The sequence below is a fragment of the Microcebus murinus genome, chromosome 22, assembly GCF_040939455.1.
Source record: "Microcebus murinus isolate Inina chromosome 22, M.murinus_Inina_mat1.0, whole genome shotgun sequence".
Lineage (NCBI taxonomy): Eukaryota > Metazoa > Chordata > Mammalia > Primates > Cheirogaleidae > Microcebus > Microcebus murinus.
In genome coordinates this window covers 19,077,432-19,097,258 of record NC_134125.1, presented here as the reverse complement: position 1 = coordinate 19,097,258, position 19,827 = coordinate 19,077,432, and the positions used below count along the sequence as shown (strand labels likewise).

At 37.3% G+C, this 19,827-nt stretch overlaps 1 long non-coding RNA gene across 1 annotated transcript; it reads right to left on the bottom strand.

The window, feature by feature from the left end:
* Window positions 1–4,185: 4,185 nt before the first annotated feature.
* LOC109729877 (uncharacterized) lies at window positions 4,186–19,678 on the bottom strand. Its single transcript, XR_012914271.1, has 3 exons — window positions 19,568–19,678; window positions 9,314–13,723; window positions 4,186–4,527 (listed from the first exon to the last, which is right to left on the bottom strand). It is a non-coding gene; the product is annotated as an uncharacterized LOC109729877 (long non-coding RNA).
* Between the last annotated feature and the right edge of the window lie 149 nt (window positions 19,679–19,827).

Sequence of the window (19,827 nt, the reverse complement as noted above, 5' to 3'; positions counted from 1 at the left end):
TTAATTTAATTAAAATACACATGAATGTAAAAGCAAAAATTATAACATTATATAATGGGGGTTCATCAAATTTCTAGATACAGTGTGTTAATAGTCATACCATAAAGGAAAGGGGAATGGCACAAATGAGCCTATATGGTTGAAAGTTTCTTATATTTTATATGCTGTGGTACATAAATCTCAACATTAAGTAGTTTATGAGTAAGTTTATACATTTTAATTCCTATACTAACCACCTTAAAAAACAGAAGAGTTACAAAGCAGAAAAAGAACAAAAAACAAAGGAGATGAACAACAAAACCAACTAAATAAAACCACATCAATACTTACTACATTAACTATCAGCAGACTGAACATTCTAAAAGGCAGAGGTTGTTAGAATGAAAAAAAATAAAGAATAAAGAAAAAACACCCAGGTAGGATGCTATATGTAAGAGATGCAATTTAAATACAAAGACACAAATAGAATATAAATGGATGGGAAGATGCACCATTCAAAACACAAAAGTATGAAGGAGATGAGTGAAGTGGCTATAATTAATATCAGATAATGAGGACTTCACAACAAAAAATATTACTAGAGATAAACATTTCATAATAATAACAGGTTCAATTCACCACGAAGATGTAGCAATCATAAGTATATGTGTATGCATATATAAAATAACTGGAAACTGAAATATTATTTATGATACATTTAAAAACATAAAATGCTTAGGAATAAATTTAATAAAACATGTTTCAGACCTTTATAATGAAAAGTATAAAATACTGCCAAGAGACACCAAAGATGACCTAAAAAATTGGAGATATACTGGATTAGAAACCTCAATATTGTCAAGAGGTCAATTCTCCCCAAATTGATTAACAGATTGAATACAATCCCACTCAAAAGCCCAGCTGGTTTGTTTTATAGAAATTAACAAGCTTTCTAAAATTTATATGGAAACGATGGCAAAATAATTTTTAAAAATAACAAAAACAGAGGACTGATTTCAAGACTTACTATAAACTTATAGAACACAAAGCTGTTGTTGGTATAAGAACAGACATATAGATGAGACTGGAACAACTGAGTGTGTATATACAAAACAAAATGAATCTCAATCCTTACCTTGCACCATAGGTAAAATTAACTTGAAAGGGACTGAAGATCTAAATAAAACAACTGAAACTACAAAACTTCTAGAAGGAAATGTAAGAGAAAAAAATCTTTGCGATTTTGAGGTATGAAAAAATTTCATAGAACATAAACAGCATGAACCATAAGATCTAAAAAATTGATAAATTGGACTTCGTCAGAATTAAAGGCTTTTGCTCCTTAAAAGACACCATTAAGTCAATGATATATTAAGTAAATTATACATGTATCAAAGAACTCATATCCAGAATATATTACAACTCTTACAACTCAAGAAGACAAATAACCCAATTTCAAAAATGAAAGATTCGCACAGATAAACTTCACAAATGAAGATATATGAATTTCCGAAAAGCGCATTAGTCATCAGAAAAATTAAAATTAAAACCACAATGAGCTACCATTACCCATCCATCAGAATGGTTAAAATTAACAAGATTTGAGAACACCAAACTTTATGAGTTTATGAAGTGACCAGAACTCTCATGTACTTTTTGGTGAGAGCATAAAATGGCACAACCACTTTTGAAAACTATTTTGCAGTTTCATTATCAGCAATTTCACATCTAGGTATATATGCACAATAGAAATGAGTACAAATGTCATTAAAAGACAAATAGCATTATTTGTAATGGTCAAAAACTGGAAACAACTCGAATAACTATTACCATAAAGTGGATAGTGGTATATTCCCGTAATGGAATACTTGACAGCAGTGAGAAGGAACAAGCTGCTGTGGATGGATCTTACACTGTGAATGCACCTCACATAGTGCCGAACAAAAGAAGCCAGGCACTGAATGCTTATTTTATCATTCCATTTCGTGTAAAAGTTCAAAATAAGGAAAACTAATCTACAGTAACGTAAGATGAAATACTGATTAACTCTGGATGGCAAATACTGGAGGGTACAAGGAAGACTTCTGGGGTTATGGTAATGCTCTTTTATTTATCTATTTATTTTATTCTTTTATTATTGAAAATGTGCTAAGTATATACTTATGATCTTTGCACTTTTCTGTATCCATGTTATATTTCAATAAAAACTTTCCTTTAAAAATTAGAAAGGAAAGATGATATCACTTACAAGGACCAGGAATTAGATGATTTCAACAAGAGCCACAAGAAAGAACAATGGTGTCTTAAACATGCTTAGAGAAAACAAATCTCAACCTAGAATTCTATACCAAAGCATTTTTTAAGAATGAGGACAAAAGGAGACATTTTCAGAAAAAAACCCCAAACTCATAATTTATCACCAACTTACCCTCATTAAGGGAAACTTTAGAATATGAATTTCAAGTGAAAGTAAAATTACCCAAGATGGAAGAGCTGAGATGCTAAAGGGAATGGTGAGCAAACATATTGATAAATATGTGAGCAAATATATAAATATTTATTGTATAAAATAGGTACAAAAATATTTGATTTATAAGAGAAAAACAGGATGGAACCAATATATAATCCAGTATATTTTTCAAACTCTTATTCAAAGTTAGATTATAAGGTCCTTATCTTGTTTATGAGGAGGGTAAAAATATTGCTTAAACTTTAAACATGCATGTTATAAGAGGTAGGATAATGATTGAAAGCATGTAAAAAAAGCACATGGAGTCAAAAGTAGATTAGCAGAACTGAACAAGATGGGGCAGGGAACCTCTTAAATCCAAAAGATAGTAAGAGTGGGAAAAAGGAATACATGAACACAAAATTTTAGAAATAAAACCACAGTAAATGAAAGAGACAAATACACTAGTTAAAAGACAGAATATCAAGATGTATAAAAAAAAATAAGAAAATCCATATTAAACATACAAATAATCTGGTTATAATCTGTTAACAAGAGCCACACTTAGAACATAAGGTAAACATGAAAGTCAGGGAATGGAAAACAGTAACACTTACAAGAGAAATTATATGTCGTCTTTGGATTTGCTTTAAAAATATATCTCCTAAAAGAAATAAATTGGAGAGGGAGAATAAACAAGAATTCCAAATTGATAATTCTTAAAGATAGGTGATGGACACATGGGAATTCATTATACTCTTCCAACTTTACATATGATAAAATTGGCGTTATAATAATAATCAAGTTTTAAAAAAGACCCAGAAAGAGATGTTCCAGGAAAACACTGACCCAAAATAACTTCCTACAGTTATCTGAATATCGGATGTAACATAAAAGCGTATCTAGAGAGGCATGATATAGGATATCGATTCACCTGAAAGAGAAAACAGTTCTACTTTTTGTGCATCTAATAGCATAGCTTCAGAAGCATATGGTAAAAAATGGAATAAGGAGAATAAAAACCACATCAGTCACCATACTGGAATTCATCAGAATTAAATCCGTCAGAAACTTTAACATATCTCTTTCAAGTTATTGTTATCAAGTACACACCAAAAAAATCACTAAGGAGGTAGAAGATTTGGACACAATTAATAATCTTGACCTAACCGTCACAGATGGAACACTTCATTCAAAGGCTAGAGCAAACAGATTTCTCAAAAACGGAAGTATTTATTAACATGTCATACATACAGAGAGCCTGGAAAAAACTGATATATGTTAGAGTTAGCATATATGTCAGATGATTGACTGTTCAATAAATGGTGCTAAGACTTTATTTATTTATTTAAGACAGAGTCTGGTTCTGTTACCCGGGCTAGAGTGCCATGGTGTCAGCCTAGCTCACAGCAACCTCAAACTCCGGGGCTCAAGCGATCCTCCTGCCTCAGCCTCCCGAGGAGCTGGGACTACAGGCATGTGCCACCATGTCCGGCTAATTTTTTTCATATATTTTTTAGTTGTCCAGATAATTTCTTTCTATTTTTAGTAGAGACTGGGTCTCACTCTTGCTCAGGCTAGTCCTGAACTCCTGACCTCTTCTATTTTTAGTAGAGACTGGGTCTCACTCTTGCTCAGGCTGGTCCTGAACTCCTGACCTCGAGCTATCCTCCTGCCTCGGCCTCCCAGAGTGCTGGGATTACAGGTGTCGGCCACCACGCCCGGCCAAGACTATTTATTATACATGTGAAAAAAAGTAAAACAAAAAACAAAACAAAAAAAACTGGATCCCTACACATAACACAAAAACAAAGTCCAGGTAGATTAGAGACCCAAATTTAAAATGTGAAACTTAAAACTTTTATAATATAAAATACTGACCAGATAAGTGTATTGTTTTTTAAATAGCTTAATATATCATAATTCGGGACCGTAGCCCTGGGGGAGAGGCATGGAACAGGACGGGGGAGGCACAAGCAGATTCACGAGGGCTCCAACTTCACTAGCAACGGTCCGTGTTTCAGCTGGCGTGCACACAGATGTTCACTGTGTTAGTCTCTTACCTCTCTTCTTATGTCAGAAATACTTTATACAGAATTCTTTTTTTTTTTTTTTTTTTTTTTTTGAGACAGAGTCTCGCTTTGTTGCCCAGGCTAGAGTGAGTGCCGTGGCGTCCTAGCTCACAGCAACCTCAAACTCCTGGGCTCGAGCGATCCTTCTGCCTCAGCCTCCCTGGTAGCTGGGACTACAGGCATGTGCCACCATGCCCGGCTAATTTTTTATATATATATCAGTTGGCCAATTAATTTCTTTCTATTTATAGTAGAGACGGGGTCTCGCTCTTGCTCAGGCTGGTTTTGAACTCCTGACCTTGAGCAATCCGCCCGCCTCGGCCTCCCAAGAGCTAGGATTACAGGCGTGAGCCACAGCGCCCGGCCAGAATTCTTAAATGTGAAAAAAAAAGAACAAATAGCCATCTATACTACTACAATAGACATTATGGCAATAGTTCGTGCATGAGGTTAAGGTTAGGGTAAAATGGATTAGATGGTACTCATGCAAATAGAAAAGAAATAGATATGAGAAACTTGACAAAGAAAACCCTAGTTGGAGGGTAGAGGAAGTGGGGATAATTAAGAACATCTCTTCAGATATGGAACCTAAGAAAATGAGAAGGCCGGCCTTTGTACAGTGCCTACTAAATGTTAATATGCTTTAAAAAATTTCCATTTAATCTTATAAGACACTTTAAAATATATATTATTACTATATCAAAGATAAGGCTCAGATAGTATAAACGCTGCAGCCAGTTTTCCTACCTCCAAAGTCAATATTCTTCCCAATACTGTGTAACATGCTGGCATTAACAGAAATAATCCCGAGGAAAGCCAATACACATGCATATATGGGGATGACCATCAGTCTTTAAAAGATGTTTGCATACAATAAAAATTATATTGTTTTTGAGTCCAGTAGTGGTAATCACCTCACCCTGATCTAGTCACAGAACCAATATCAACCAAATAGTCACAAGATTACGGAGGTTATTCAACCCAGTAGTTCTGTAGGAAAAAAAATTTTTAAACTTCTCAAGCTACTACTTTAAATATTATCTGCCCCTTGTTGTAAAGCACTACCCAAATTTCATGATGAAGCAACACTCTGCCATAAAATATGAAATGGAGAAAATTCAACATCCATTTTAGAAATTTCCTTCAACAAAATATTTCCTTCGATAAAATACTGAGTGATTTGCATCCTTTCTTGTGGATGTCTGCCTATGTGACTAAGTATCATCAGTATCTAGAATACAGGAGGGCCTCAATAAATATTTCCTAAATGCAAAAATGAAAATGCATATGAATGAAACATTACATTTCGTCTCTCTGCCTTCATGCTGGCTCGCTAAGATTCTCAGGTGATTCTAAGTGGTGTCGCTCTTCTACACTGGGAAAACCTGAAGCAAGTATTTCCCAGGCTCTTTGTAGCTTTTAAAATTCTATTAAGTCAATGTATTTCAAAATACACACTTTAATTTAGCAACAAAAATTGATATCCTTTAAATCATAAAAGTAATGAAACTGAAAATTTATAGAATTTTGTGGATGAGAACTGTAAGCAGGATGGGGAGGGAGAAATCCAAAAGATAGTTCATTAGAAGAAACCAGGATTCTCTTTGGGAAAGGAGATGAAGGTAAGAGGTTAAGTATTAATAAAAACGATATAGTCTAACTACAGCTAGAAGTTAGTATAAATTAGTATAAAAAAGTATAAATTCATAATGAACCGTGTTTCCCTGAAAATAAGACCTACCCATAAAATAAGCCCTAGCAGGATTTCTAAGCATTTGCGCAATAGAAGCCCTACCCTGAAAATAAGACCTAGTGATGGGCGTGGCTACACAGCATGTCTGCACAACCCATGCATTTCGTCGTGGAGCTGTAAAGATGACGAGCAGCCCTTCTCATCTGCCCCATGAGAGCTCTATTGCTCCACATGAGAGACTGGGACCAATGGTTCTAAAGGAAATAGAGTTGTAAGAAATTCAGGATGGAATTCGGGGTTTGGAGAGTTATGATGATGTTCCAGAAGAAGATGACTTAACTATATTTGAATAAATGTAGATTGCTGTACCGTACTTAAAAAAAATAACACATCCCTTGAAAATAAGCCCTAGGGTGTCTTCTTGAGGAAAAATATAAGACCCTGTCTTATTTTTGGGGAAACACGGTACTTTATCTTTTAAAAAGCTATTGTATATTATTTGTACTATTTGTAGGCTTAGATATTCCATTATTTATACATAATGCCTCTAACAGAATGTGTTAAATCACATATTTAGATGATATATAAATTTTACAGTTGACTCCTTAACAATGCAGGTGTTAAGGGTGCTGACTCCCACATGCAGTTGAAAATCCATATAAAACTTCTGACTCCTCCAAAACTTAACTACTAACAGCCTACTGTTGACCAGAAGCCTTACTGATAAGTCAACACATTTTATATGTTGTATGTATTATATACTGTACTTTTAAGCTACAGAGGAAAAATTTTAAGGAAATAAGGAAAAGAAAATACATTTATAGTACTGTATCTACAAATTCCATAAATTTTTTGTCTGTTTACAAGATGAATCATATATCTGAGGTAGTGAGCAACTGCAGCTGTAGACCTCACCCTCCAGTACCTATCAAGCAATTCAGCTTTTTCTTGTAATGTCCTAACTTCTTTCTGGGCTTCCTGGGAGGACTTCCAGCATCACTGGTAGCACTTCATATGGGTCCCATGGTGTTATTCAAGGTTTAAAGTATTGCACTAAACACCATAACAAATATAGAAGAATTGCGAGAAATAACCTTTTACTGTTACACAATTTACTGGAGAGGATCAGCACCATGGCAAGTTTTAAGCGGACTCTTTTAACACTTGAGCTCGTTGCAACAACAGGAGGTGGCTGTGAAATTATTACAGCAGTACAGTATGCATTAGTTATCTTTATGCAGTTATAATTTAATACTGCATCTTTACGTTTACGTTTCTCTCAACTGGTGTCACATCAGATGGTGCCATATATGGTCTTTGTGTACATTTCTATAACGGATCTGTGTATATTTCACAGTAGTAAATAACAGACTAGTATCATATTTTATGCATTCATGTCATACCAAACTCTTTTCTCAATATTTCTAGGCTACACAGTTTGTGAGTTTTTAAAAGTTATCTCAAATCTCCAAAAAATTTTCCAATATATTTATTTTTAAAAATCCACATAAAAGTGGACCTACACAGTTCTAATCCGTGTTGTTCCAGGGTCAATTGTGTTTACATAATATATTAAGTGTTCCTGCCTTATTCATATAGTTTATATATGTATGCATTATCTGTATATTTAAACGTACAAAATTTTTTAGCCCTAGCTACTAAAAGGCCTAAAAATAATGACAAACCCAGAAGTCATGATATACCTTGCATAAGACTGTGCTGTAGTATTTTGCCACTAAAAGAAATAAAGGTTAGTAAAATGACATATTTCAGTCTGGAGAAATAGAAAATGTATAAGAATAGCCTTTTGATGCTACATCTTGTCATACTAAGAAGTTATCAAAGACTACTAGGAACACATCAAAAGGACTCATGAGGCAACGTGAAGAGACTTGACTGGCCAAAGATAGAGTCTTGGCAGTAATAAGCATAGTAAGTGAAATAGACATCAGTACTTCAATCTGTTGACATCAACAACAAGAAATAGTAAATGATCACCTTTTGAGGATAACAGGAAACTAATTCTCATTTTGAGAACTGGTAAATAACGGGACATAAATCAAGGGTTTATTCTCCCTTTCCTATATAACTGCACTGCTAAATAATCGGTTTTCTCTTTATAGAAGTATTCTAGCCAATTAATCAAGAAACGACTAAATAGGAATACCATGGTTTTCTAGTCCCTAATAAATGAATGAAGCTAAGGATTTAGCAGTAATAGCTGCTAGCACAACAAAAAGAAACAACATACGATACGTGTGTCCTGATGGAAGAATACATTGCCTCTTATGAAATAAGTTTCCCAAAAATATTGCAACTGAACCTGGTCATGCCTGAGGAAAACAGTGTGGTAGTTCCTCAAAAAATTAAAAAATTAAAAAATTAAAGCAGGGTCGCAAAGGGATATTTGTACACCCATGTTTGTGGCAGATTATTCACAAGAGCTAAACCATGAAAGCAACCCAAGTGCCCATCGATGGATGAGTAGATAAGCAAAATGTGGTATATACAGACAACACAGTACTACTCAACCTTAAAATGAAGAGGTATTCTACAATTTGCTACAATAGAGATGAAGCTGGAGGACATTATGCTAAGTGAAATGAGCCAGTCACAAAAACACAAACACTGTATAATTCCACTTATACGAAGTACACAGTGGTCAAAATCATAGCGGTAAATAGTAGAATGGTGAATACCCAGGGCTAGGAGTAGGGTGGATGGGGAAGTATCGTTTAATGAGTACAGAATTTGTTTTTGGAGACAGATAGTGGTGATAGCTGTGCAACATTATGAATGTAATTACCACTACTGAATTGTACACTTAAAAGGGTTAAGATGGTAAATTTTGTTACGTGTATTTTACCACAATAAAAAAAGTGGAAAAAGATGGAGCAGCTTTTGCATATCAATATATAAGGTTCTCTATGCTGAATTGTGCCGTGGCAATACAGTTAAGCCTAGAACCGTGTTTTCCAAAATCTCCTTCCCTGTATGGTTCTGAGTTAGATTTGGCCAAAAGGAATTTGCACAAGATTTGGAAGGTAGCAGTAAAGCAGCAACCATTATTCAGTGAAGATTTTGGGATTCAGATACAGTGATGAACACACACAAAGGTACCTGGAAGGCTCCAGGTTGTCTCTGCTCTTCTGTTCCAGTCCAGCTCTTCTTCCGGAAAGCATACCCTGCCCAACTACTATCAGCAGCTCCTCCGGGGGTAACGATGACACAAGGCAACAGTCTCTCGCAGACCCTTCCCTCTTCACAATCTCCCTTTAACAGCTGGATGTGTTTGGCTTTTCAGATTTTACTACAAGCTCTGACTCGTCTACCAGACTAGTCTTTCAGAAAGTCTGGTGACTCCTTTTCTCACTGTCCAACTTTCCCCTCTGAACCTTTGTTTCCCCTGCAACTCCTACAACTGTGTGAAGGCCAATTCATTTGATAAATGCCATGCCATCCACAACACAGTAGCAGTCCCACTTCTCTGACTGAACTCATACATTCCCCAAGAAAAAAGTAGGATGCAGAATGGTATATATACTGCAATTTACTTTTTTTTTTTTTAAAGAGAATGACAAATAAAATATATTTGCTTATGTATGCAAAATCTCCAGAAAAATAAAAAAAAAATTGATAACACTGGATTTTGGAGATGTTAGCACAGAAACAGAAGGGAGATATCACTGTATACTCTTTTACACAATTTGAATTATGAAACATGATTGTATTACCTACTCAAAAATAAATGTTTTAAGAAAACCTCTCTTGGGTGAAAATAATGATGTATCTTACATAGAGATCATCTTTACTTTAAGCCAGTTAATTAATAAGCCATTAGTTTACCATTTGAAATTAAAATGAGCACTATTCATAAATATCTCTCATCTTCACAATTTAAATTGTCTCAACTATCAAGCAAACCTATCCTAAAATCACAGTTAACAAATGTGAAATAAAAAACATAAAACATGATCAGCTAATGTATACTCTAAAAATGCAGAAATGACTCAAATCAGAAAATCTAGTACTAGAATATATCACATCAACAGAACAAAGAAAAAACATGGTGATCTCAACAGAGAAGCAGCATTTCACAAAATTCAATACTCAACAATGGCAAAAACTCTTAAACTAGGAAAAGAATATCCATAATGTAATAAAGAACAGCTACCGGGCTGGGCTCAGTGGCTCATGCCTGCAATCCTAGCACTTTGGGAGGTCAAGGCAGGAAGATCGCTTCAGTTCAAGAGTTTGAGACCAGTCTGAGCAACATACCAAGACCATCTCTACAGAAAATTGTTTTAAAAAATTAATGGCTTTTATCGCAAAGTCCCCAAACAACAAATGCTGGTGTGGATGCACAAAGACAGAAACACTCATATACTGCTGGTGGGTATGCAAACTAGTACAACATCTATGGAAAGTAGATTGGAGATATCTCAAAGAACTAAAAGCAGACCCACCATTTGATCCAGCAATCCCGCTACTGGGTATTTACCCAAAGGGAAAAAAAATTCTATAAAAAAAGATACCTGCACTTGAATGTTTATAGCACCACAATTCACAATTGCAAAGATGTGGAAACCCAACTGCCCATCAATACATGAGTGGATTAATAAAATGTGGTATATGTATACCATGGAGCACTACTCAGCCATTAAAAAATGTGAACTAATACTTCTTGTATTTACCTGGATGAAACTGGAGACCATTCTTCTAAGTGAAGTATTACAAGAATGGAAAAACAAACACCATAGGTATTCACTATTAAATTTGAACTAATCGATCAACACTTACGTGCACATATGGAAATAACATTCATTGGAAATCAAGCACATGGTGGGGTAGGAGGGGATGGGTAAATTCACACCTAATGTGTGCAATGCACACTATCTGGGGGAAGGGCACACTTATGGCTTTGACTCATGGTATAAGGGCAATTTATGTAACCTATAATATTCTGAAATTTAAAAAAAGATTCAACATTTTTTAAGATGTCAATTTCCTTGTTTTATAGATTGAATGAAATTCCCATAAATATTGTATCAGGTTTCTTTCTTTTGGTACAAATTAACAAGATTATTATTATTTTCAGAGACGGGGTCTTACTCTGTCTCTCAGGCTGGAATGCATCAGCATGATGACAGCTCATTGCAGCCTCAAACTCCTGGGCTTCAAGCAATCCTCCTGCCTTAGCCTCCTGAGTAGCTGGGACTATAGGCATGTGCCACCACACTAGGCTAATTTTTTCATTTTTTGTATAGATGGGGTCTATGTTGCCCAGGTTGGTCTTGGACTCCTGGGCTCAAGGGATCCTCTCTGCCTTGGCCTATCAAAGTGGTGGGATTACAGGCATGAGCCACCTTGCCCATCCTAGATTATTTTAAATGATTACAGAAATGCAACAATGAAAACAAAGCAAAACAAAAAAACCCAGAAGAGCCAAAACAATTTTGAAAATGTAGAAATTGGGAGGAATTAGACTACCTAACTCCAAGATTTACTGTACAGTTATAGTAATCAACAGTAATCAAAGCAGTATGGTATTATCAGCATAATAATAAGTGCACTGGCTAATGGAACAGAGTTTAGAAATAGACCCACGTACATATGGTCAACAGATTTTAAACCAGGGGTCCTCAAACTTTTTAAACAGGTGGCCAGTTCTCTGTCCCTCAGACCGTTGGAGGGCCGGACTATAGTTTAAAAAATATGAACAAATTCCGATGCACACTGCACATCTTATTTTGAAGTAAAAAAACAAACGAGCAAAAACACCCGCACGTGGCCCTCGGGCCATAGTTTGAGGACGTCTGTTTTAAACAAATGAGGAACAGTCTTTTTAGAAACTGGAGCTACAACTGGAATTCCATATACAAAAAAAAAAAAAAAAAAATCGATCTTGATTCTTACATCACGTACACACAAAACAAAAAAATTGCTAAATTACACTTCATCAGAATTTAAAACTTCTGCTGTTTGAAATTGCCATTACAATGAAAAAAGGCAAACTGCTGACTAGAAGAAAATACTCATAAGACACATCTGAGAAAGGACTTAAATCTAGAATATACAAAGAACTCTTAAAAATCAATAATAAAATTTGAAAATGGGCAAAAGATTTGAACAGACATGACAAAAGATGATGTACAAATGACCAATAAGTACATGAAGAAATACTTATCATTAGTCTTCAGGGGAATTCAAGTTAAACTACAGGGTATCCCCAAAGGTTGCCATACATAAGGAAAGATGGGAAATTGTAGCTAAATATACATTTACCAAATATTCAGTACAGAATTATACAAAATATTCTCTATGTGTTGGCCACCTCTTTCTACACACACACACACACACACACACACACACACACAGTCTTCTCTCCCATTCATGGTGAACACATTCCAAGATATCTGTTGTCATGCAAGCAATTGCATTTCAAATGCATTCCTGTAAATGATTCACATTTCTAATCTTTCCCTTGTACAGCACAGATTTTAAGGGTCCCCACAAGTAAAAGTTGAGTGGGGAAAGATCAGGGGCTCTTGCAGTCCATTCCATGGGGCTGCGGCAACCAATCCATGAACTGGAAACTGTTGATCCAACCATCACTGTACCACGAGGTGGTGCCCTGGCATGTTGAAAATAAGATGGAAACTCTCCATCTTCATTTAAGACAGACGGCACTGTTATCCTGTAGCATGTTTAAGTAAAGGTCGGCAGTAAGACTTGTGTCAAAGAAAACAGGTCCAACAATTCTGTTGCCCCATATCCTGCACCACACCACTATTCCAGTACCTTGCATTTCTGACAGATTCATCCAGTTTGGGTTGCTATCACTGTAGTAATGTAGGTTTTGGTTATTGACTTGTCCAACATAAAATTGTCTTCATCAGTAAAGATCTTGGCTGTGAAGTTTGTTTTCACCCAATTTGTTTACAGCCCATTCACAAAATTCAAGCTTCTTATCTGGGTCATCTTCACTAAGATGGTGTAACATTTGCATTTTATATAGATGCCATTTTTCATAATGCACTGGACACACGGTTTCTGCAGATAATCGTATGTTTTACAGATTCCTTGCAAATGCTGCCAGTACCTCCACAGTTGTGCCTTCGTCAATGGATGTCCGTGGACGTCCACTTCTCTTGATCCACAACACTTCCAGTTTTCTTGAACTTCTCAGTAAGTTTGGCAACAGTGTTGTGTGTAATGTGCTTGCCATGTTTCCCGTTAAAGTCCATCGCAACCTTGCAACGGCTCCCCGAACCAGCCATCGGTATTATATCAATGTGATCTTCTTTTGACAGTGGCATTCTTTTAGGGCAAGTGTGCCCAACCTATGGTGAGTTTTATAGTTATTTCATTATATATTACAATGTAATAATAATAAAGTGTACAATAAATGTAATGTGCTTGAATCATCCCAAAACTATCCCCTCCTTATTCCCCAGTCCGTGGAAAAATTATCTTCCACAGAAACAGTCTGTGGTGCCAAAAATGTTGAGGACTGCTATTTTAGGGTATCTGAAAGAATAAAAAAAAAACGCAAATATAAAAATATTAAAAACAAAACATATAAAATACCAGTTTATTTTTCCTATGTATGGAGACTTTTGGAACAACTTGTACAATGAGATTCCACATTTTCGCTAGAATGGCTAAAACTGTTGATGAGGATATGGAGCCACTGGACTCTCAATACACTGCTAGTGGGAATGTAAAATGGTACAACCACTTACAAAATTGATGTAGTAGTTTCTCCTATAGTTAAACATACATAGACGATATTAGAAAAGGCACAAAGTCCTGGAAAAGGGACTGTGAGAAAGGTGGAAATCTGGCAGTCCTGCAAACAGAACTTGGGATATATAATTGTTATCAGCCGGCTGCACACAGCAGATTTTGGAATGTATGGAAGCATGACTGCCATTGGGTCCCTGCCCCTTTCTCTACAGCCTTAATGAACAACAAGGAAATAACAAGATAATTATAAATTTAATGTATATAGTTAAATATATTTGTTTAGAACAATGTGCTTACTGTATGACACCAAAGATTTTATCTATACGTTCCTTACTGTAAACACATACGCCTTTCACTACCATAAATACAGAGATTTGGAGAGGTTCGAGAGCTCTTTGAGAGGAAAAGAGTCTCTCCTCCTCCTTCAGCCTGAGATTGTGGTCTGGAGCATTCTTTGTTGTGCCATGACACTCATAGAGACACTGGACAACCTCTAAAACATACAGGTACCTTATAATCCAAAAGAAATTTTCCCAAGAAAAATGAAAACATATCCACAGAAAAACTTCTATACAAAGAGTCATAGTTGATTTACCTCGACCAAACACTGAAAAGAATTCAAAAGTCCACTGACAGGCAGATGGATAAACAAATGCTGGTATATATCCATACAAAGGAATACCACTGAGCAACAAAAAGGATTGAATTACACACATTGATGAATCTCAAAAACATAATGAAGGAACATTACACTGAATGAAGAATATACTGAAAGAAGATACCAAAAACCAACATTTCTCCTCTATAATAAAGTAGAGATAATAATAGCACCTATGTCATATGTTGTTGAGATGAGTAAATACGTTAGGCTTTGTTCATGTCAAACACTTATGTCTTGCCTGGCCTATAATAAAAACTCAAAAAATGTCAGCAAGATAAAATTTTCTGAAAGATAAATAACTCTGCACAACAGACTCACTATATACCAACGGTTCTCAACTTGGGGAAATTGTGCCTACGAGGGGACACCAGGAAACGTTTTGGAGACATTTCTGATTGTCACGATTAGAGGGCTGCTACTGGCATCTAGCAAATAGAGGTGAGTGATGTTGCTAAACATCCTACAAGGCACAGAACAGCTCCCACAAACAACAAAGAATTATCTGACCCAAAATGTCAATACAACAGAGGTTGAGAAACCCAGATATAAACAAAGTGACAGAACAATCCACAGACGGAAATATTCAAAGTATTAAAGAAAATTGAATTCAAATCCAGAATATGTAAATATATACGTGTGCATGTGTATCCTGCAAGTCAAAAAGAAAAAAACAAGACCAATAGGAAAGAGAGGAAAGAATAATATGGGCAGTCAACATATGAAAAGATCCTTACCCTGCAGGAAATGCTAACTATACACATGAGGTAGCACTTTAAAACCAATTAACTAGCAAAATATAAAAATTCTGACAATACTAAATGTTGGTGATGACACAGAAATCTTTATTATGCACTGCAGGGAAAAGGTGAATTATCACAGCCCATATGAAGACATGTATGAATGCATTCTTATTTATGCATAAGAATAATAGTGATCAAAGATAGCAGTTACCTCTAGGGATTTATATCTTAAATTACTATTTGTGTTCTATGGAAGCTTTTAAATGTTTCCCATTCACTGCACACCTATTACATATCAGGTAATGTGTAGCACAGATGCTTTTATACTTCATCTTTATTTCTTAGAACAAATCTGTTGTAGATGTAGATATTAGTAGTCCTCTTTTAGATGTATGAATTGAGGTCTCTGAGAGATTAATTTTCTCAAGGTTCAGACTAGCAAGTGGCAGTGCCAGGATTCACACCCAGGTCTTTCCACTGCAAAGCCCAACTCTGTTTCTCCCGCCACAGCACATTTTGATCTATGTCTTGATGTTTAACAAAACTAAAGCATTCTTGGGAATATTTCTAGTTTTCATAGACATATTCTCAATCAAGATTATTCCGGAATGGGGTAAACAAAAAAGAAACGGGATGGCAAAATGCAGAGTTAAGCAAGGCAAATGAAAGAAAAAAGTACACAGACTTGAAGTTATGTACATAATTTCAGTAGTTCACAAATTCCCTGGAGCCCTACCAAAAGGCCTTTGGATACCAGGTTAAGAAACCTTACTTTAGCTGCAGGGAGGGAGGCTAAGTTCAATTATTATATTTAAAGCAGTGGTCTCCAACCTTTTTGGCATCAGGGATTGGTTTCATGGAAGATAATTTTTCCACAGCCCCGGGGTTGGGTGGAGGGGATGGTTTTGGGGATGATTCAAGCACATTTACTGTGCACTTTACTTCTATTATTATATTGTAACATACAATGAAATAATTATACAACTCACCATAATGCAGAATTTAATGCTGCCATGGATCTGACAGGAGGCGGAGCTCAGGCGGTGATGCAAGCGATAGGGAGCAGCTGTAAATACAGATGAAGCTTCCCTGCTTGCCTGCTGATCACCTTGGGCTATGCAGGCCAGTTTCTAACAGGCCACCGACTGGTGGTACCAGTCCACAGCCCAGGGGTTGGGAAGTGCAGATTTAAAGAACTGTTCAAACTTCTTTAACCAGAGTTGTGCTATTAACCAGTGCATAAAATGAGTGTTTCAACACTGCTTGTGCTCAGAAATCTTTTGGTTTGCCTCAGTAAAATCTACCATCATTCATACTGTAATGAGCTCTTTGCCCCATAGTTTAATTCAACTGGATATCTTGTGTGTAAAAGTTACCTTTGTTGAGAATTGAAAGTTAGAACAAAGAACAAGAGACATCAGGCTTATAAAAAGAGGTTGGATTTTTTTAATACCTAGACACAATTACTAATAAGTTATATTCCACATTATATCCATATTTACAAAAATGCACCACAAGGTTCATCTTTAGTTGTAAGAAAATGTCACACAATGGAGATGTTAATCCATTAGTCTTTCTTATCATGAGTAGTCTTTTTCCTTATATGTCCTTCTTTCTCATTTTGAGTGTTGGTTCGTCTTTCCTACTTTCCAGTTCCCCTCATAATTCTTTTGTTCTGCCATTTTTATCCTTTAAGTAGATGTACTATAGGATTTTGTTTTGTTATGTAGATTTCATGTTTTCTAGCTACCTAATTTTGAATTAGTGTATTTTCTCTCAAGAAAAATAAACTGGTTACTTTTTTAATCTATCCTGTTTCTCAACTGAATCTTTTGATGATTACAAAGATTCTCTGCCTGATCAAACTTTAGTCAGGCCTAGGCTTATCTGTGCACTTAGTCGTAAAATCCAGTTTTAGCAAGCACCCCTAATCCTTGCTATCTGATCATCCTTGCTATCTGATCAGGTTCCCCATCCTCCACCTTCTCCCAGATGATTCTGATCATGTCTTCAGCAAGAATTCTGTTAGGTCACTTTAGCCAGAATCTCTTACCCCTGGTTTCTTCTTAGCAATTTTCCAACCACTGATTCCCACCTCCCGTCGCCCCCTCCCCCAATTCCTTGCTTCTTGGCTATAAATTCCCACTTGCCCTTGCTGTTTTCAGAGTTGAGCCCAGTCTCTCTCCCCTGTAGCAAAATCCCACTGCAGTGATTCCTACAGCTATTATGAGGGTCCTAAATAAAGTCTTCCTTATCATATTTTAAAAAGTACCATTAAATAATTTTCTTAACAATAGGAAAGGGAGACACTGTTTATACTGCATACTGGTTCAGAGGTATGTGCCATCCAGACGATTGTCTTGTTTATTTTATAAAGATTTGCGTAACTATGAGCAAGAACTGTGTTATGCAGATGATGGAATCAGTGAACATTTGTGGGAAGACTTCAAAAGTTCAAGAAATGATCTGAAACATCACAATTTTTCTTAATGACTGAAAAATCATGTAACAAATTTATCCACATTTAAAAAGTTATTTATACTTTCAACAACCACATCATTTGGGGAGAGACTGCAACATATAACAACTATTATATAAAGCTGGCAACTAATTTTAATATTACCTCCTTGGACTTTAAAGAACACCTCCTAACTGTAGTATACCTAGTATTCAAATCTGTAGTTTCTTTATTTCCGTCTCTAAACATCGTCTATATTTTGATAATTTCCTTCTTTCCATTAATAAAAGAGAACAATTATTTGTCATAAAGACTGTCTCCATGCCCCAACTTTTTTACTTTTATCTAGAAAATCAGTGTTAACAGAAGACCAGACTTTGCCTCTGCAAACAGGCTGGGTAATTTTTGCACAAGTCACTTAGCTTGGCTATCTGAATCTCATTTTTCCCCTTTCTAAAGCATGCTAAAATACTATCTCATAATGTTTTCTAAAGGTGAATAAAGCATCTCCATTACCCAGCACAATACCTGGCATAAAACAGGTGTCCAATCAAACCAAGGGATTCTCAGCTTCTAAATTCCTTGAAAGAGCAAGCACGTATCTCCTTACATCCCGGCCCTCACAAAAACTAGCATAACGATTCACATACAGCATAAACTCAATGACGCCCAGACACTGCCACAGGAGGAAGTTTCTAGCATTTTGGTAGATATTTCACTTCCACTACTTTTTTGAGGTGGCCAAAACTCAGCAGTCGTATTCCAGTATAACATATGAGAGGTTCATACAGAAAAGTTTTAATGATTTTTTTTATTCTTTTAATTAACCTTTCAACATCTTTCCATGGTTGGTACAGAACGCTAATTGTGGTCTAACTGGTCCCAGCTTATTTTCCTCCCTAAGATGTTCTAGCCACACCTGCCCTCTACCTGCTCCCTAAATATCCTAAACTTGCTCCTGCCTTGAAGCCTATTTTCCTCTAACTAGAATGCCCCCCTCCCATCTTCACAGGTTAGGCTCAAACACGGCCTCCTGAGGCTGTCCTCTTAAGTCCTCTGCCTGTACTTTGTTCACATGACAGCACTTACCACTACTCCCAAATTCTCTCGTTTCCAAGTGAATTACTGCCTCCTCTAGACTGTGAGCTTCTTGAGGACAGGAACTGGGTCTATTCTATTCCTAGGTGTCCCTGTTGCCCAGACCTGTGCGTGCCACAGAGTAAGGCAGTAACCCCTGCGCTAGGAACTCATCCAAAGGTCCACGTTTTGGCTTTGAAACCGGTAGGCATTCGCTGTGACGGCGCTAATGTCCTCCCAGGACGGACCCCTTTTCTGGGTCTCAAGGGCAAGCGCCTCTTTTCCCCAAAGGGGACTTCGTCAGGAGCGTTGGACGCTCACCCTGTCGGGGCACCTGTGTGTGATTCTGGATTCTCGGGCAGGGTGGGTCTGGGCGCGGGGAAGCTCGGGTGGCCACAGCCGCCGGCCCTAGCAAGGTGAGCGTCCGTCAGACAGCCGCACTCACGGGGCTTCCGGACCCCCCACGAGAGCCGCGGGACAGGCGGACACGTCCTCCTGCGGGCTCTGAGCTCACAGGGCCCCGGGGGGAAACAGAACGCAGCGTCGTCGGCCTCCAGAACCCGTCAGAGCTCTTTAATACGGACGTCAGGAGTGAGGTGTAGGTCAAGAAGGTGGGCCGCTTCTCAGAGCAGAGACACAGAGTTGAAAGCTCGTCACCGCTACACCACGGAACCAACTAGAAAACTCACCGGAAAGCGTAGGCAGCACAGTCGCCCCGAGGGACTTAGGCTGGAGGGAGGAGCCCTAGGACGCCGACGAGCATGCGCGCGCGCCGAGGTCGCGCAGCCGCAGTAGAAGCCGCACGTGCTCCAGCGGGCCGCGCAGCCGCAGTAGAGGCCTCGTGTGCCTGGGGTGGGGCGAGGAACTGGGCGGAGCTAGGCCGCCTCGCGCGCTGACGCGACGGGTCGCGGCGGAAGGGTGTAGGCGCGCAGGCGCGGCGGTGGCTCCC